This window comes from Gymnogyps californianus, chromosome 10 (assembly GCF_018139145.2).
Source record: "Gymnogyps californianus isolate 813 chromosome 10, ASM1813914v2, whole genome shotgun sequence".
Taxonomy (NCBI): domain Eukaryota; kingdom Metazoa; phylum Chordata; class Aves; order Accipitriformes; family Cathartidae; genus Gymnogyps; species Gymnogyps californianus.
Genome location: NC_059480.1, coordinates 14,861,216 through 14,881,761, shown reverse-complemented (window position 1 = coordinate 14,881,761; position 20,546 = coordinate 14,861,216). Strand labels below are relative to the sequence as shown.

Here is a 20,546-nt window from a genome sequence, read left to right as displayed (position 1 = left end):
TTCTCTATAGAGTGAGTTTTTATTATTTTGCAGGAGTATTCTCTTACCAAAAAGAACAAATATGTATCAGTTTGTTACCCAGATGTTTCCAGAGGCCTCTGCTTGAGCTCATTCCTGCTGAGTGTGAGACAAGCGATGCAAGGGATTAATGGGCAGCAAAACAGAAAAATGCCGCGGTGTGTGCAGGGGGATGTGATTACCCTGGACAAACCCTTCCTCTGCCCCAAATGCTGCATGTGCATCTGCCTACTGGCTCCTCAAACAGAAGCAAATGTTTCTCTTCCAAGAAGCGTTTATGTAACTGCTGCTCTAAGTGAAAGCAAGCTTGTCATCCGTTTAGAAACAAAGCTGCAATTTCCATTTTCCCCCTACCCTAGCCTTCTATGAGAAAGGTTCAGGCCTCTTTGAGGAGGGGGGCAGCTCACTTTGGCCTCTGGTGCTTGCTGTTACTGCAGTAATGCTCATCTTCCCTGTGCCACATGTCCTGTCCCCAGGGAGCCCAGCTGGAGCAGATGGGACCCTCCATCCTGTGTCTCATGACAGGCTGCAGCAAGTACATTACAGAAATGCAGAGAGGTGATATCTGATGAGTTTCCTTGTGTTATTTTTCCCTCTTGAAGCCTTTCGGCACTCTTGAGCTCATCCCTGCATTCAAGGACTCCTCCTGAAGGGTGCGTGCTGCTCTGCAGCAACGGCTGGGACAGCAATGTCTCTGCTCCGATACTTCCCTAGCTGTCTAGCTAGCACTTTGTCAAGTCTGGATGTAGTGTCACAGTGGAAGCTCATGTTCTTCTGTTCACTGCTGCATCCTTTCCAAAATTGTTGCTTCCCCAGGCCTGAGCTGTTTGGCTATTTCACTGTGACCATGACGGATGGAGACCATTAACCAGCAGGAACTGGGGTATTACCAAGAGACAGGGCTCAGGAGGTGGAAAACTTGTCCCAGATGGCTGGGTTTATAGATTGGGAGCAGAATTAATCTATATATTTCAGTGTGACTTCATTCTTTTGACTGGGAGAGCTAAAGCTGTGTGTGGTATCACAGGCACAGTCAGCTCTGACAGATGTGGGGGGCCTTGGGGGACACAGCTTGGACTGTAGAGCTTGAAGGCAGGGAATAACTGAGGGTCACATCCTACAGGCACACACAAGCTGGTGACCAGAGCTGCCCACAGTGAGCTGCCCCACTGCAACAGCAAAATGACCTGCTGCTCAGACCCTGCAGATAATCCCTCATCAGCTTCATAAACAGAATGCAGCCTCTCCATTTCTGCCCTGTGCAATTGAGACCTAAGAGACCTGGTGTGGGCAACACCAGGAAAGGCTGAGGAAAGCTCGGATCTCCTTCCTGAGCGTGGCAGTGGTGCCGGTATTATTAGTGAGGCTTTGCAGAGAGGTTGCTGAGCTCCAGACACTGCTAGCTCACAGCTGCAGGAGCTGTGCAAGAGCCTGATGCTGCCTTGACAAAAACCAAACTGGTTGAGCAGTGCTAGGTGTCCTTGTAGCTGCCTAATAGACCAGAGGTGCTGATTTTTTAATTATTGTTATTATTTAGCACTGTATTATAATGTTCAGCCTCTAAAAGTGCTAATGCTGGTGGAGCAAAAACCAAAGGGAATGCTCCTGCTCTCACCATTGCCGTGGCACTGCAGGAACAGATGCGGGACCATGTGGGGGCACACAAAATGGCCCCATTTAGATCAAACCCCTTTCTGCATATTAATGTCCTTTTGTAGGACTGTGCTTTTTAGGCTTAATTCTGTAATTCTGAATTGCAAAGGCACATCCATGACTAACTACACTTCTAAGTAAGGCTAAATTATGATAGTAAAAGGCTTTTCAGTTACCAGCCTGACACAAAACTCTACACCACTAGCAGGCAGCAGAAGGTTTAAATGAGCTCTGCAGATTCACAGAGATAAGATGATGGCTACAAAGGGGATACAGCTTTAGGATGAGGACTGGACAGTCTATATGACCACATTAGTTAAATAGTGATGGGAAGCAACTGGTAAAAATCCACAGCAAGCCATGAGGGAAGGACTAGGTGGGCAAAGATGTCGGAAGTTTGGTCTCTGAAGGAGATGCAGAGATCTCTGCACAGTTCCCACGCTTGTTCCAGACCAAGGATTGTTAATTTTCTGGCTACGCAATTAGCCTCGCTGTGAAAGCTCAGCAATGGATATTTTACCATGTCCCTTGGGAACCTGGTTCATTAGTTTATAATTTTAATTAAAATTGTGCTGCTTAATTTCTTTGAACTGTAGTGACTTCACTGGAGTGGTGCCATTATCTCGCAGAACAGAAGGACGCACCTGATGCCGGCTGGCTCTAACCATTGCTGTGCGCAGTCCCTGAGGAAAACCAGAAGGCCCAGGCACTTTTAGTGCTTACAAGCACACGCTGTTTCTAGGCGCATTTCCCTGATAAGTGGCTGTTGCCATCCCCTGCACCCTGCCATTACACCTTTGGGTCCCTTTGCTGCTTCCCACCCTGGTGAACAAGTCATTAACTTCCTTGGTGCTGCAAGACACTGGGCACGTCTTCAGTGGTGGATGAGGCAGATTAGAGATGCAAGGGGCAGAATAACAGGCTGGGTTTGTGCAATCCCACAGCGTGTTGCTGGTCATGGAGATGGGAGAGAAAGTGAACATACCGGTAAAGAACCCCACCTGCACCTTAAGTGGTGGTGCCCGGCTGATACCCAGCCACATCAGACAAAAACTTTGCTGGAGATTAACGGGGGAGAGATGTATTAAGTGCTCTACAGAGCCTGAACAATGAAATTAACCTACAAGTGAGGAAAGAGCCTGTGCCAAGAGATTTTTATCTTCCATGAATGAGCTGGATACTGAAGGGCTCCTGACTTTTATGAAAGGCAGGAAACTCAAGCTACTGTTTTATGAGCCAAGAGATTTGACCACTGTGAAGCAATGTCTGTGTCATTAACTCGGCTAGACGGCCCAGAATGTGTCAGGACAAGGGCGGTGACTAATGCTGCTAGAAATGTTCCCAAATTACTCGGCAGCAGCCGCTCCCGGGGCACCTGCTGTCACCGAGGGTCTGTCACCAATGGTCTGTCCCAGCAGCACCGGGCAGCAGGAGCACCTCTGCCAGCTCCCAGCCTCTCCCTGGCAGTGCTGCAGGTACCGCGGCTGTGCAAACACTCCCTGGCCAATTTGCACAGCGCCTTGGCAGAGTTTGAAGTGAAACCCTGCCCAAACACGGGCGGAAAGAAGCAGGCAGCGAGAGAGAGGAGTGGTGTGTTTCTAGGGAATGGGATGACTTTGCTGGTGTGGGTGTCTCCGCGTAACTGCACCCACTATCCTGCCCTGTCTGCTGCTGTTCACAAATGAATCCCTTTTGATCTGGAAATGAGTTTGGCTTCTTGCCCCCGCTGCCCTGGCAGTGAGAGGGCTGCTGCTGTGCACCAGGCATACCCCAGCCAGCCTGCGCCGCTGCTGTCGGTGGCTGAAATAACTGTTTCCTCTCTTGTGCATCTTTCCTGGTCTGTTTTAGAGAGGTATGAGGCCTCCTCTGTTTTTCTTTTGCAGCCTGAACTACCCAGCCATTTAGTCCTTGATGAAGCAGGCTGGTTCCTGGTGGTACTCTCTTTTGTGTCTTTTGAAATTAATCCAGCCCTCTTGAACGTAGGCGGCAAGAGTAAACTTCGCTTCTTGTGCCAGAGACACAAACAAAATATCAGAATCAATGGCAGACCCTTAAGGACCTGTGGTAGTAATTCCTCTTCAGGCTCATCCTGCCTCTGTCAACACTATTTTTCATTGCCTCTCTTGTAGCCAGTTCCTTCCTACTTTGTATCTTGTCTTTTAGCAGAAGCATCTTCAGTTTGTTAATCTCCCTTTGATGCCACGTCAGCTGCTTCTCTGAAGTCCAAAGAGATAAGCTCTAAGGGGTTTCCTTTGGCTTTCAAAGGAAGAAAGAACAGTCTGGCAAAATTTCTCTTTGCAAAGTCCACATTTAATGTTATTGTATTTTTAATTATCTTGTACTATTTCAAAATTTGTTTTAAGACCTAGCTTTCTTTTTTCTACTGCAGTTAGACTAGTGGGCCTCGAGCTTACCTCATCACTTCTCCCTTCTTAAGTATAGATATTGTTTTGCATTTCCCTAGTCATATGGTAATGTCCCAGATGTGCTCAAATACTGGTATTTCTGCAGCTTCGTGTGTCAGTCCACTCCAGTTGACTATGTGAAACTGTGCTTTTTTCGTCATATCTGGGCTGAAAAAATGGCCAATTACATTATTTATTTATCATATTTATCCTATTATCCATCTTGCCTTTTACCTCATGTTCAACATTATTGTTTTCCTATTGAAAAGTAAGCAAAGAGTTAACTTAGCTTGAGGCCATCCTGAGAGTAGTACTTACACCATTTTCTCTGTAAAAAGACCCTCCTTTCTCCTTTCTTTGATCTACTTTTTCTAGTATAGCTGACTAAACTTTTCTGTTTGTTTAATACCTACTGTGAGGTATAGTTTGGTCTGAGGATTGCCAGAGGTGATAACCAAATGTTTTGACCTGCCATGTATTGGTACCTTTGCTTTTATTCCCTATTCCATTCCACTTGGAGTCTCTGTGTGCTCCAACTACTCTTCTAAGGTGGTGGAGTGGGGACTTGGGCTTGCAGTGCTGCTCCAGACCTTACCCCTTTTTGCATGAGATACAAGTCCCAGAGCAGTTTAGGAGCTTTGCTTCCACTTTTTGGTACTTTAATTCCTCAGCCTAGCTAATCAGACCTATTTTTCTTAGAGGTTTGGTCTAAATTAGTATGTGCTAAATTGATAAATAATTAATTTTTATCCATTCCCTTTTCACAAACTCTGCCACTGACATTATATACTGGAGCAACTCTCACGACGTGTCCCTCTCAAGGGTTATGTGTATCTTGTGGCACTGCAGTCTCCTGTCTCCGCACTTCTTTGCATTCTCTTCACGCTGCCTTCATAACTGTCCTCATCTTTGTCCCCGCTTCCCAGGCAGATAAATCCCTGTTCTCCTGTTCACTGCCGTTGGCTCGTGACTGCTTAACTCCTTCACTCTCCTGCCTCCATCGGCCCTGCCCTTTCATTTACCGCTCAGCAGTTCATGGTCCATCAGCTGAGAGTGAAGCTTAAATAGGAAAAGGCTTATTCACGCGGATCAGGTGATGGGGCACTCCTGCAAAGCCTGACCTGGGGAACAAAGCATTTTTGGGGCTTGCCAAGTTGCCTCTAAGGATGCAAAAACCACCTCCTGTGCAATTCCTTCCCTTAACAGAAGGGATTCAAACCTCTCCACATAGCCATGGGGTGCACGTGATTATGTAGGCACAGTGCAACATTTGTGGCTGCCATGTCCTTGGAGGGACTGGCAGAGAGGACCACAGCTGGTTTTAGCTTCCTATCTACCAGCTTTAGCTAAAAATTAATAGCATACAAGCTTCCACCATACCCTCAAACTTGGGCAGCCAAAGCCTTCCCTTGTTGCAGTTTGCAGATATTCGCATTCCGGCTAATTATATAATTGAGATGTTTCCAGTGATTTAAAAGACTTCTGACTAAGCCGTTGGCATAAAGGGGGAAAACTGAAAGCCGGAGTCAGGGGGAATCAAGAATTCAACAGAAGCCTTTGAACCAGCTTTTGATTTACATATGAATAACGTTGATCTGCAAAGGGAATTGTGTCCAGCCATTCCCAACAGAGGCACCAGGCAGGAACCAACCGGTTCCTTGCTGGGAGCGCTCCCCAGTTCCTTCTAGGATTATTTTCCCTACCATGCTTTCATGACCATGTTTTTCTGCCTGGTTACATAGGAGCTCATCCAGATATAAATTTGCTTGATCTCAGGGACATTGAACCACAGAGTCCAGAGTGACTGTGGTACGTAGAATAGGGACAGACGTACAGTCCTGGAGGTCTGGGGGTATCACATGCTGATGTAGAAACAGAGGCAGCAAGGAAGATGTTAAAGTGCCTTGGTGCCCGTGCTGGTGGTGGGACCATCCTGCAGGGACATTTGCTCTGCTTCGTGGGGACACTGTGCTGGGTGCTGACCTTGCAACTTGTGTTAGCTTCTTGTACAGCTGGTTGTCAGTTCTGTTGCTCCTGAAGTTGTTGGAGATGAAGGATTTTGTGGGGTTTTACTTAGAGGAGGCACTTGAGCATAATGTATAGCCTATAAACTGCTTAGGAAACTCTAAGCTTTACTTACTGTTCCTTCTGGGGTAACAAGTGTCATGTGCCTAGTCTGACTAATGCTTTTTAAAATGCAGTAGATTAAAGGTGAATGTGTTGTTTTGGATTTAGCAATGAAGTGACAGCATTTCTCATCACTGTTCCCATGCAGCTTGTCAGGCAACATGAACACTTCCTCTTCCTGAAACTTGCCAGTCATCCCTGAATGTGACAACTGCAGGTCAGTGATTACATCTGTGCCCTCTTCACATGCATCCGTAAAGCACACCTGTATGCTGTTGCCCTAGCTTCACACTATGTGAGGATATATTAGCAAGTCAAAGCTATGAATTTTCATATACAGGTGTTTTTAGTTTTCTATGATTTTTCTGAATGTCACCTAGAAGGTGTAGTCAGTAGGTTGGTTGTTTGCATTGTTACTGGCCACATGAAAGGGGGAACTGGCCAAAGGTGTTTTGAGGAGTGCATAAGAAAAAAAGACTTGCAAATAGTCTGTCTGCCCCTCCCCACACAGGCTGGCGATCCCTCTCTAAAGGGGGCTCTGCAGCCACACACCTTCACTCCCGGGTGCAGTAATGTTAGCATGACTGTAACTGAGGTTGAAACTGTACTTCATTTCCCAAATGGTCTGTGCAAGCCTTGTTGGGATCTGGATGTCACTCCCTTTGACAAGGTAACAACCAGTGCTTTCAGACTGCATCGGGACTCTCTGTACTCACTTCTCTTTCCTTGCTGATTGCTGTTGCCTGTGTTTTGCTCCTTCAAAACTTATCTTTTCCACTCACCCAAAAAATATTTTTGGTACTGATAGCTTTTAACTGAACTAGGTTTTGATTTGGGATTTCTTGCTTTGGTTGGAGGGAGAATTTTTACTTATGAGCGCTCTGCTCTCTGTGCCTGTGGTACGCTGCAGGACATCTCATCCCTGTCTTGCTGGAGCTGGTTTAGACTAACCCCACACTCACAGCAATTTATATTTAATCTGCTGTCCAGATCTAGTGCTTCTGAGCCACTTCAGTCCATGCGCCTCCTTCTCCTTCCTATTTTGGGCTCCCGGGTGTGCTTTGACGCTTCTTCTGTGAAGCTCAGCCTTCCAAGCTTCAGCTTACGTGAAATCCCCAAGACAGCCAGCTTATGTCACCATCATCCATCAGGGACAGCTACAAAGAAATCTGCAGCTCAGTAGAGCTGCTCTTGCTCCCATTCCTCTGGGAAAGGGGCAATATAAGCTTAGTGAGAAGGCAGGCACACTGCAGAGTTGCATATGCAACATTGTGACATTTGAATGAAAGAAAATAATGTAAAACATGGCTTTGTTACAAACCCCGCTTTTGAATATGTGTTATATAAAGCAGTTATTTGCTGCTGTGTTAGAATACAAAATTAAGTCAAGCATCATGTACAGATGTGTTGGTTCTTCTGTTAGCAATAGGAAATTTATTCACGAGATGATGTGAAACAGCGTCCCATAGAGCTTGCCTGAGCATATGTCCAGGGTACCGGAGACAGACAACGTATGTCTCCTGCCTCTTTCTTCAGTGGAGCTTGGCCTCATCCCATTCCCCTTCTGTCTCCTTCTGGCAGGGCCGATGGAGGCTCTAAGTGAGGAATTGCAGCTCTTTCTCTTGTTCTGCCAGAATTTCGAAGGGTATCACCTGAAGGACTGTTTTGCAGAAAGGCTAGCAACTTCTGTGTCGAGCTACAAATGGACTGTCCCTGCCCCAGGGCAAGCTCAGGGCACCATGCCCAGACCACGATCACTCATTTCAGTGGAGCCTCGTATGTGGTTTTGCTGTTGGTCTGCTGGGTGACCTTGGTCAAGTCACTTTGCCTCCCAGGTCACCTCTTTCCTGCTCCCTGCCCTGCCAGCGTACAGGGACAGGACTGCTCCTGCCGTACAGATGTGAGACAGCCCAGAGGTTCAGCTGGCCCTGTGGGCTCCTCGGCAGGTACCAACAAGAGCAGAAAGAAAGCACAAGACCAAGGCATTGTACAGCGACTCTTCTGCCTGCACTGTCCAGTGCAGCAGAGATCTGATCTTCATAAGAGCAAGCTGCCACTGCAAAACAGGTGATGGAGTGTAACACCTCGTGTTACTAATCAGGTAGCTATTATCTGCTTCTCAATCCCTTCTGGCCCTTACCAGACCTACGTGCTATTTGTTTCCTAAACAGCCTCGTACCATGCTGTTAAATAACGTGAGAATTTTGTGCTTGAGGAGCTGGATGCAGGACTGCTCTCTTAAATGGCTGTTGTTGTACTGTGTTGCAAATTAACAAGATTGCACTGGGTTTGTAATCAGCAACAATTAACTTGCCACAGAGGCTGCAAGAGAAGTCTTCAGCCCACATCACAAGCTTTTCCGATACTTTTCACAGCGCACAAAGCCATAGCTGCCAATGCCTTGCACAGACACACTCACACAGCTTTTTTCTGGACAGAAGCAGGGCTTGAGGTGTCTGCAGGGCTCTGTCCCCCCAGCCAAAGTCACCACTTGGGAGTGCAGAAGGGAATAGCCCGGAGTTAATGGAGTCCCACAGAAACCTGCTCTGTGGCCTGCTACCTTTGCATGCAGACTTGGCTCCCCCCACCCCCGTGCCAGGCTGACCTCCCCTCACTGGTTGGAGGATGAGTGGCTACTGGGGCTGTTCCCAGTAGCAGCAAGCTGCAGGCAAGCCTGAACTCCCTGCAGATCCCACAGGGAGGATCCCAGCATGCCCACTGCCTTTCTACCCTAACCTGGCATTTCTCTCGCTTTTCCTCATGATGGAAAGAGCACCCAGAAATACGCCCTGGACCTGAGCCTCCATCCAGGGACCTACTAAACTTGCATTGAGTTTCCTTTTAAAAAGGTTTGACATCCCTTCTGCCTCTCCAATCCTGCCCTTCCTTGGCCGTGCTGCTGTCATGAAACCCCTCCATTAGCTCCACATTGGATGAAGGAGGTCTCTGCCCCCTGGGAGAAAGAGGCTTGTCAGGCTTGTTGCTTAGGGAATGTGCTATCCCTGGAGCAGGGCTCAGTGCTCTGCCCCTCCAGTGAAGGCAGGGACCCAGCTAACCAGCCAGCTGCTTGTGCAGATAATTGCAATATCAGTGAGATATGATTAGATTATGTTTATTTCATGATCAGTTATGTTCAAGGTCTTACAGAGACATTTTTATTAGGTTAAATTAAAATTAATGAAATCACTGATTCTGGGGAAAGATTAGCATCTAAAAGCTACGTAAGACTTACAGGGCTTGTCTGTTTAGTAGTGCTTGACTTCTTTGTAAAGGCTTGATCTTGCTAAGTCAAGAATGAAACATGAAGTGCATCAACCACAAGTGAACTGGATGTAGGACCTGCACAGGGGTTTGTACTCTCTTCACACGTTGCTGGTAATTGCCTGCGTCATTTTTGCTGGTGTGCCTGAAGTGTCCTGAATATAAACTGGCTCAGCTGGTGGATGACTGAGGACACCTGTGACATGCCTGAGAAGGGTAGCCAGGAGGCAGTCCTTTTTGAGGCAGGGCATTCATTTTGGTACCTGTGGCAAGGGGTGCTTGCACACACGGAAGTGGGGTAGCTCTAGCATCTCTTCCCCATCAGAAGTACTCATGCAGATGAGTACTGCCCTCATTTCTTCCTGCCCACCACTGGGAGATGGGTCCTGTCCAAGCGGATCTGGCAGATTTCTGGAAAGTGAGAAAATATTTTAATTTTTACCTTAACTGTCCTGAAATTTCAAGGTGTTGAGGTGTCATAGTTGTCCAGAGAGCTGAAAGAGACTCTCTAATCCATATTATCTACATCCACTAACTAAAAGAAGGAGCAGCACTGAACCCAAAGATTCCAGCTAAAATTGTACCAGCAATATGTTTGAAAGCAGATAACGTTGCTCCTGCAGAGGCCAACGAGATAGTGGATGAGCACCCTAATCAGCTTCTGAACATGGGGCTCACTATTTAGTGTCCATACTTTTCAAATGGCTTTTGGAAGTAAACTTTCATGGTTGATCACAGTTTGGGTAACCTGCTCTCCCTCTGCTGTCTTGTGCCTGTTCCCATATCAGCATAGATGTTCTGACAGCTCAGAGACTAGTGTTTTATTTCTGTCATTCCAGTTTTTCTCATATATTGTTAGATCAAGATGGTTGTCTCTGTCTCTCTTCCTTCATTGAATCTGCTATAATGTAAAAGCAGCACTGACAGAAGGGTATTACCTCATCTACAAGTATTTATCAGCAAAATTCTCACTTACCCCAAAAGCAGAGTAACTCCGTCTATGCTATCCGTGGATGTCTCCACTGTGGTGAGAACAGGGTTTTCCATCACTGTGAAAGCCACAGACCACAGGACATGCACTAGGTCAAATGCCCCAGGGTAATTCTCTCTTTAAGTACAGATCTCAAAAGGAGATTTGCATCCCACTACACAGGCTTTCTCCAGGATTTTGATGCTTTCAGGCAAAACAGTCCCCATTTTTGGTGGAAATTTTCTTTGGAGAGGGACTCCAGGTAACACCTGCACTGTGCAGAGGAAGCGTTACCCCAGCTCTGCAGCAGATCAGGTTTGCTGTGAGCATGGGTAAGATCAGCTCAGTTCCATCTCCAGACACCCAGCACCCATGAGATCCAAACCCAAAGCAGGATGCAAGCCTCCTGTCCTTAGGTACCTTTGGCTGACAAAATAAGCATGAATCCATTCTGATTTCCTCACCTGTTTCCTGCTTGTGTCAGACTTGAGACTGAAGCTGCAGGAGCAAATGCACCACGTCTGCCAGATGCTATGTTGCATTAATACTGACTTTTAACTAAAAAAATCTCCGTTTGAGTCCCCTAACCTGTAACTGCTATTTACCCCCTCCTATTCAGTTTCTTTATGGGCTTTGGAGTGGGGGAAGAACTTGCTGTAGGAAGAATAAAGGGGGAAAAACATCTACTCTTTTCCTTCAATTTACTTTTGTCCTGCAGGAAATAAACAACAGGCTGCAGCTGTCAAATAAGAAGGGGCAGTGTATATTTATCACGTGTAGTTCCTCTTTGATAGGTAAGTGTCTGCCCTGGCTCATGCTACTCATGTAAAGTCACAAAATCCATGTCTTGGTTTTACCTCCTTGTTTCTTCCCCCGAGGGAAAACAACCCTGTAAATTCTTGTGGCTCTTGGAGGGGAAGGGGGGGTGTATTGAATTCCCGGGTGGTGTAGCAGCTTTTCAGACTTCCCTTGTCCTCAGCGGATGGCAGGTCTGTGCACTGTCGGGTGCCAGGAACTGACAACTGCAGCATGCCTGTTCTTTGACTGGAGAAGTTATTCTCCTGAATATTTAATTACAGTATTTCATAGCACATGTAGTTGGGGCTAAGCAGGTACAACTCCTTTGGCTCCGTGGGGTAGGTGTCTTGCTCTGGATCCAAGCTTGGCTGTTCATTTTTAAACATTATTAGAGTTCAGATGAAATTGCTTCCAGCTGCTTTCACAAAGCCCAAATATCGCCAGGGTCCCACATGATGTCCCTTTTCTGCCAGATTGTGGCCTCCTATAGAGAGTTCTTCAAAGACCAGTTTCAACAAAAACAAATTATTTTTGAATATAATTGCCTCTCACCCCCTTAAATTTCATTGTGCTCCAAAGTGTTCCCTGTAAATAGATCCCATTCTTTAGAGGAGCCATGCTATTCTGCAGTGCTGATGGAAGCCAGCCCTCGCCAGGCTCCATTCCATTAGCAATTCTTGGACAGGCAGTGCTTAAGTAGCATGTTATGTGATGAAACGTCACATTTCTTCTCCCCACCACCGCTTGTGCTGATATTCAGCTCCTGCAGGAAACCATATGGCTTCCAGAAGCCTACCCACATACCTGTACATGCCTACGCAGTCCATGAGTCATATTTACTGTTTGGATGCCCCCTGAGTCATGCTGAAAATCTGTGAAACTTCCACATCTATTTTCCATGCAGTCTCTTAAGAACTTTAAACAGTTATGCATAACCATTTGCATATGTATGGTTTTTCCTATTCTGCTTTTAGTTTCATGGGTGGTAATGCAATGGCACTTCTTATTTTGAAGAAAATCGAATCTAGATGATTGCAGAGCACTGACTGTAGCTGTCTCAGGCTATGGGGTCAAACTGATAAAGCGAGAGCCTTTTGAAAGCAGGGCTTTAGGAGCAGAAAGTCCAACACACAAAACCATGAACATGACCAGTTGCTTTAGCCCTTTCTCACTGCTCTGGCAGAGCCATACCTGCTCACCGTTGACCCTCGCTTGGTGGGTTTCTGTGTCCAAAGATAGCTGCTGTGCTGCCTTCAGTGGGATGTGGGCACCCTGGAGCCTTTGCTGCTGCTTCGCTGTGCTAAGGCCTGGTACGGATGGAGCACACTCGGATCACTCCAGCGTGTCCTGGGGACCGAGCCGGGCCAGCAGGGCTCAGGGCAGAGGGGCAGATATCTATCTTCATGCCATCAGCTCCTCAGCTGCATGGACTCCAGCCTCAGACAAGTCTATCTGCCCTTTCTCAGTCTCATTACACGGTAATTTTGCCTCCTCAGCACAGCGCAGGCAACGTGTAAGCTTTGCCTGTTGCTTTTTGCTGATGCAAGTAGAGAAAAGATAGCTCTTCCATCTTCCTCTACAACGGGCCAGCACTGAAGATGCATTATAGCCCAAATTAAGAACAGAAGCCCCGAGGTTTGCTGCAGCAGCTATGAATGACGTAACCAGCCTGCCAGAAACAGAGCTATTTTTGCAGCTGTACCCCAAATGCTAGCAGCATTAGGTGTTAACCAGAAAAATCTCACAACTAATTTAAGGGGAAGGAATGTGTAAATACACTGTTCTGCTGTGGAGCATGGGAGTTGGCTGTTTACATGAAAAACATCCCTGTCCCCTCATGAGCGTTCCCCAGCCTAGTGATAATTCTATGGCCTTACAGAGCCAGAAGAAGTGTCAGAGGCTGCATGTCAGCATTTTGTATAGCTGGAAGAAGCAATGTGAGATTGTAGAGAACTTCTTGCTGTAATTTAGCATGGTAAAATTGCCAGAAATATTCATTAGAGCAAAAAATCTAGCCACCTCCTCCACTGTGAGATAGTATGCTACTTTACTCATCTGCCCAAAAACGTTGCTCAGTGGAGGCAGGGACTTTCCTAGTGTTAGTGTACTGTTGTGAAGTGTGTCTGACCTGGAAAGCTGCAAATGGGCACACAAAACCATTGCTAATTTAGACCCCTCCCACCCTCCTTTCAGATTGGTACTGTTTCAAAAAATTCACTCTGTGGAATTAAAAAAAACCCAAAGCCACAGATATTTTGAAAGATTGTGCTAGTAAACCTGGATAACTTGCTATACAGTATTTAGTCAGACAATATTGATAATCGGTAGTGACTGAAAGGACTTAGAGTCTAATGCCTGCTCTGGAATAAGTCTGTTTCAGCCCATTTCCCAGAGGGCAGGTGTAATGAGGGTAGGCAGTTTGGGTATTTCTTATCAGCAATCTTATCTGAGACACCATAGAGGAATTGTTTGCATCCTTCTGTGGCAATGTTCAGGTGCTTTGTAAGAAAGCTTGAAGAAAGCTTTCCTTTGGCTGCCTGCACAGCATCTGTCCTGGGAGATTACTGAGTTCAGGAGTGGCAATACAGAGCCCTTCAAAAACTTTAAAGGCATTTTTATGGATATTAAAAAATCAGTTTTAATGTTATTTCAGTGAGCTGCAAGGTATGTTACATACAAATAGCGCAGAAGAGTAGAGAGCAGAGTTAAAGGATCATGGGTGCATGAGATGACAGGAGAGCTTCAAGAGAAAGCTTCACCGAAAGCTGTTTTGACGCAGAGGGTGCAGGGGTGCTGGCGTGCTGAACCCCTGATACAGCACTGCCAGGGGAACTGTTCTGCCTGCAAATGGTACATCACCACTGAATAGACAGCTTCTTGAAACACTGACAATAACATGCTAGCTAATAAGAAGAGGAATAAGAAGTTGAAGTGTAAGTAGAGATGAAATGTCCTATCTGAATGTAAGCTTTTGCACAAGCAACAGAAATTAGCTGAGTGGTTGCTTTTAGGAAGAGTTGTTCCACAAGTGCTGCTGGAGGGATTGGTGTAACAGATCTGAGCCCACGTAATGTAGCTCTTCAGTAAGAAGAAGAAAGTTTACAAGTTGTTTCTGGCAGAGTCTATGATCGCTTACAGCAAAATAAATGCAGTGGTGGAGTGCCTGTGTCCCAGGAAGCCTTCTGGTGGTCCCTGAGGGGCCTTGCTGCCCTGCCGGCCCCCGGGGCAGCTCTCTAAGAGAGTGCATCGCACTTATGGGGCAGCCCTCTCCCCAGCACCAGGGCTGTTCCCATTCCTGAGGGACATTTCTGAAGCTGTCTCTGGTTCAAGCTGAGAGAGCTTAAGTGATCTCAGCTGTTCAGGGGAACTTGGTCCCCAGCTGAGCCTCCCAATAACTCCTAGGGAAAGGTGGTGTCCCCCTGCAGCCTTCCAGGATGAAGAGGCCACCAGGAGCAGGAGCAGCAAGCCTGGTACACGCGTGATAAGGCTGGGCGCCCCAGATCCCTGCTAGCTTGTGTTACTCCATCAACACAAACTAGCAGGGCCTCTTGTTTTGCACTTCCCACACACCATCTCATCTTTCCTTCTAGCTGAGTGGTTTTCCTCAAATGGTCTGTGGATCTCTGTAGGATGGGCTGCTTTTAAGGACATTGTACAAGTGAACCATGAAATTAAGCCTATTGTTTAATGAGTCTAGAGTTGACTCCCCAGGTCTGCACAGACATTGAAAAGCTTTTAGGGGCCTGTTCTTGTGTTCTGCTTTCAATATATATTATTGCTGAAACTGTTGCGGTATGAAGCCAATGATTTCATTCTGACTGTGGTGATTGTGGGGTGATTTCCCCGGCTTTAACAGTGACACTGTTGTGAGGGATTGGACCCTGGCTGCCTGGGCCAGCAGTCTGCTTTCCATTGTGGGCACCAGCAATGAAATGGAGTTGATCCATGTGTGGGCTGTTAAAATCTGCAGGGTATTTGGAGGAGTTTTATATGTTTTCCACATTTTCCAAAGTACTTTCCATCCATCCAACGAGTTTACAGAAATAACTTGCCGCAAAAATACAAAAAGCAGCAAGTGTTTGTATTGTGTGGAAATGTTAATTTAAACTTACTGGGGCCAGACCACATAGTTTACTTACTAGCACTTACTGCATGGGTAGTGAAATTTCTGAAGCACCATGAGTCTATAAGGTCTGAAAGTCAGCCGAGTCTCCGTCGGTCCCCTCGCTGGTATGACTGTGGCCAGCAAGATGCCATAGCCCAGTGTGGAGAGCACGGTGCCGTGTACGCTGGGGCAGTGTGGAGCAGGGTAGCAGCAGAATCTAATGCTTCCTGACTAACTGCAGAAACTCAAATGAAGTCCACATAAGGAATCAAACAAGTGAGATCTGAGGGGGCTGCTTTATTCTCATGCAACATCCCTTTGATGCTTGCAGTTCTGTGGGCCTATATAAAAACCAGGCACAACGGGTATCTAGCAGCTAATTCCAGCCACAGAGAGAAATTAGCACACTTCAGTTGCTAATTCCTTGAAGGTATGAGCTGTTTCTGATATAAATATGAGCATGTGGCTCACTGTGCAGGGACTACTCACAAAATTATCATTTTTAGTTACATTAAGCCAAAGCAGAGAAAAATGAAATCTGCAGAGGCAAAGATGCATCAGAAATTCACGGGAACTACACCGAAGACGTACCCTGCATAAATAGCCTTAACAAACAATAATTAACACAGCCAGCATGTTTCATCATGTTATATTGTTAAAGAGAATAGAAACAGTTAGTTGATCCCATCTGAATTGTAGTGCCATAAATAATAATATAGTTTTCTTTCTTTGGACTGCTGGCTTTGCTTTAAATGACGGAATGACTTCAGAGAGTCTAAATTAACTGTTTGCAATGAAACTGGATGCTTCCTCCAGCATGTGATAGAATCATGATCAAATGAGATTTTAATTAATAATTGAGTAAATCCTTAGTGAGTTTCTGAAATGTGAGGCATGCTCTACATCTGCGTGATGCCAGGAGATCTATGAGAATACTGAGCTGTTTCTGATTAGGAAAGTAAGTAGGAGTCCTTGAATCCAGACCAACAATGGTGGACTGAGCTCTCCTCTCGAGTCTACCCTTAGTGCACAGGCCTGGAAGTTCATAGCAATCCTAGAGTAGAAATATAAATTCAGTGCAGCTTTGATGAGAGGAATACCACTCATTCTCACTAGCTGATTTTTGTCCCTTCCTTGATATGATTAAATATAAAGCAGTAAAAAAACCCCAAACCCAAAACTAGCAGAGGTTTTAGCCTGTCCCCTCCCGTTCACCTTACAGTGGAGGAGCATATCTAGTGTTTTACTATGCTAGAGATGTCCTCAGCTATCGGAATAGTCCTCAGGAGTCCTGGCTTTCAGCAGCTTGTTATCTTGAAGCTGCTGTACCTTACAACACTGTCCAGACCACCTACCAGAGGGCCCCAGAAATATCAAGAATGAAGGCACAAGAGAAACCGTGTGTGAGAGAGAATTTACTGGAATAAAGCAAAACCAAAATCTACATCTTTGTACACTGTTTCCCCTCAATATAGAGCAATTTCAATGCAGATGCAGCCCAAATCTGGCTGTGAAATTTACTTTTCTTCTTAAATACATGGTGCCGTCTGTGAGTATCTGAGGTGAAAGATACCAAGCCTCAGGACATGGAATTGAAAGGACACTGTGTGCACTTAGAGAGCAACATTTTACTGTGTTCAGTCTACCGTGATCCGTGGCTTCATCAAGTCCCACCTTGAAACCAGCTCAGTGACTTGTCTGCACTCTTCTAGTCAGGAAGCAGCTCCAAACCTCACTGCTCTTGTCCCAGGAAGCTTTCTGCTTTCTGGGGGAACCTTGTTCTTTTTCCTCAATAGCCTTGCTGACCTGAGGGTATCCTCTGAGGCTTTCCACTCTGGTCATCATCCCAGAAGCCCTCCTCTGCTGCCTTCTAGTGCAAATTCACCTTCGTTGAACACAGATGTCATGGTTATGTATTACTCTAGGTGAGGTCTCACTAGTGTTTTGTACAGGGCCATTAGGATAACCCTACCTGCTGAAAATCTCTCTGCTGAAGCCCACATCAATCATCTTCTCCTTTCATGGTCATGTCTCAGTAAGGGCTCACAGTCATCCTGTGTTGAATACCCACATTTCCTGCCTCTCCCTCCTGCCTGGTATGACTTTGATCTCTACACTGTTCAACTTCACAGCATTTCTTTTGCTGTAGCTCTTCATGTCACCCCATGCTTCTTCTATAAGTCTGTCTCTGCAGAGTGTAAAATATTTACTGATGAAAGGGAAAATATTTTACCTTTAAGTCCTAGTCCACATGATCTCTGCAACTAAAAATAAATAAAGGAACTTTGCTGCTTTCACCATTAAGCAAATACATAAATGTAAACCATTCCAGAAGAGGGGCCTGCACGTCACCAAGTTAATGTTTTCTTCTGCCACATTTCTAAGTTATCAGGGAAATGGGACAATAACTGCAAGCATACACCGGTCTTCCAACTTTTCTTGTCCTTATGAGTCCATCTTGGTATTGGACAAACTAGTTACTCAATACATTCTGCTGTTGCAATAGTGTAGATCTGAGAAGCAATGTGGTACAGCCTCTGGTGATATCACTTTTTACCTTGCAAAAACCACAGTCGTGGTTAGCAGAAAATTTTTCTTTTTTCCCCATAATGAAAATCTGAAAATAAGAAAGGTTGATAGATTATTTCCAGAAACACTATATTTTGAGGACAAAAAGCAAACGGAAGGAATAGAAGCACTGAAATACCAGTAGTAAATAGCCTTACAGTACTTGTGTCTGAGTGTGCATGTTTGATTATTGCAGCCAGCTTCGCTGTAGCTTTCTGGAGCATAATGCTAGATCTTTAGACCCAGCTGGAGAAGTTAGCTGTCCATGCAAGCCTTTGCCAACAGCAGCAAAACATTTACGTCGGTGTGTTCAGAAGTAGTTCTGATTATGAGAGTCTAATATAAGCTGCTTGGGAACTTACCATCAGAAACTGTTAAAATTTCCATTGACCTCAACTTGCAATAGTATTTGATCAGGGACTTGTGGCAAGATAAGTGATATGCAGGCTACAAAGCTTAAATGAGCTATCTATCACAGAGGATTTACTGAAAGGACAAGCTGGAATCTGCATGTGAATCAGTAACAGGTTCCTTTGGACTCTGACAACCTCTTTTATATTCAGTAAGAGTAGACACAATACGACTAGGATTTAAAGAGTGGTTTTTACAAAACCCACATAAGGGCTCTCTGCAAAGTCCTTTCTTGAAAACAGAGCTGGTTTACAAGGACTTTCTGCACCTAAACACATATCAAAATATAACAGAATAGCTGTGTGGGCACTGCAGGATGCTCGCTGTTAACAGGAGCTCAGCACCGCTGAATGCTCACTTCACCTGGAGTGAAGGGCAGGGTGCATTAACTGTGGGCAATTTCTGCAGCCCTTCGGTCCTCTTCATCAGTAGATCCCTGTATAGTTAGACACAGTTTTCCAGGTTTCCTCACTGCTCATCCAGAGTTGCTCCAGCTCTGCAGTTGTTCAGTGGGACACTGGAGGACTCACCCCTCAGCTCCAGTCCCTGGCAGCCTCTCCCTCCTAGAATGTAAATTATTCATAAAATTCCAAACAAGACAAAAATTTTCTTGAATTGTCTAGCTGCATTCCTTTTTAGCACTGCTCTTTTCCTCCACATACCTGTGGAACATACTCACCTTTACCCTCCCAAAGCTTCTACACAAACAAGGAGGAAGAAAACCCGTTAAAGGGAAGGTGTGGCTGATAATTCAATTACCTGCTCACCACCAGGTAGCCCTGAGGGCCAGCTGAGCATGCTGCCTCCAGTAACTCCTACTCTCAGCTGATCTCTTTGCAGAAAACTTCTACGATCTTGAGCAGCAGGGAGTGAGGAGGGGCGGCAGAGGGGAAGCTTGGGACTTGGGTACCCATAGCATAGCCTGTAGCGAGTATCAGGCAGAATGCTACAGATGGAGCTACAGTTTGTGAGGGGCAAACCAGGAGTCTGCTGTCTGCGCTCTTGCTAATAGCTCTCAAATATGTATTCCTCCAATTACCTGGTGAGCTCAAAAGGTAAGTGTTAGCACAGGAAGAGGGAATTTTAAACAAGCTGTCTGTCATCCCAGGAGAGAGAGGGCTTACTATGAGAGCTCCACATGCTCAGTGTGTTCCTGCAGTGTTTGGAAATACTCAGTGTTTGGTGTGAATTAGAATGTCTTAATACCTTGCAAGAAAACTGTTTATTTGGAGAGCGATTCTTAGCTTTTAAAAGAAGGTACTTTCTGACAAGTATGATTTTGATTCCTATAAAAATCACTGCCAAACTCCCTTTCCAGTTTTTCCACTCACCTAATCTAGCTATGTGTGTCTGTAATCCCCAAATACAAAGACTATTTGTTTCTTCAGGTGCCTATGATGGACAACATGGTGGCAGCAGACGTACGTAGATCTCACCCTTGTGTAAGAGGCGTAAGGCTGGGCACAATCCCATGCTCTCTGCTACAAATACTACATTGTTTGGGTCAGGAAAACAAAGGTATCTTGATGTGATATGCTGTGATGTCATTTTGCTGTGTGCTACTGGATCACGTGGCTCAGGCACACCACTTTCCGTACTCCAGGGGTGGTTAGGCTTGTATAGATGCCTGAGCTGACACTAGGACAGTGCAAGGACTCTGGCTGAGGTAGCTCCTCCAGAGAGCCGCTGCCTAAAAATTAGCACAGAGTAAACAGAGCCATGGCTAGCGGCTCCAATTCAAGGCATGGTGCGGACTGTGCCACAGAAATAAGGAAAAAGCACTAGAGTGAAAGCGGCTTCTGCGCTTTCTGGGAGAAGGTGCTACTTCGCATAGCCTGTGTCTGAATCCCAGAGTGAGGCTTAATAGCACTTTCTTGTGTTTTGCCTGAATTAGATAACCTTGCTATTTTGGGGGGATTTGTTATATGTTCATATGGCATAAAGAGTTAAATTTATTTTGAATAGATTTTGTTTTAATTGGGTAACACTTGATCATAGAAAAATTCCCAAATTAACTTTCTAAACACACCTGTTAGCATTTGATTAGGCAAAACCCAAAGCAATCGCTGCACTCCTCACAGGAAAACACTGTTGAAGAGCATCTAACCCACTCTTTGAGGGTTTACTTCTTGGGTCGGGATTTCACACAGACAAACTCATTCCATACAATACACCAACCTCTCTGCTTAATTTGTCTGGGAAGGTTAAAATAGGCAGGTTATATAATGAT

General features: G+C 45.6%; 1 long non-coding RNA gene across 1 annotated transcript; it reads left to right on the top strand.

Moving 5' to 3' along the window:
• Window positions 1-6,356: 6,356 nt before the first annotated feature.
• LOC127020140 (uncharacterized) lies at window positions 6,357-19,828 on the top strand. Its single transcript, XR_007767021.1, has 3 exons — window positions 6,357-6,420; window positions 11,153-11,228; window positions 19,705-19,828. It is a non-coding gene; the product is annotated as an uncharacterized LOC127020140 (long non-coding RNA).
• The last annotated feature ends 718 nt before the right edge of the window (window positions 19,829-20,546 follow it).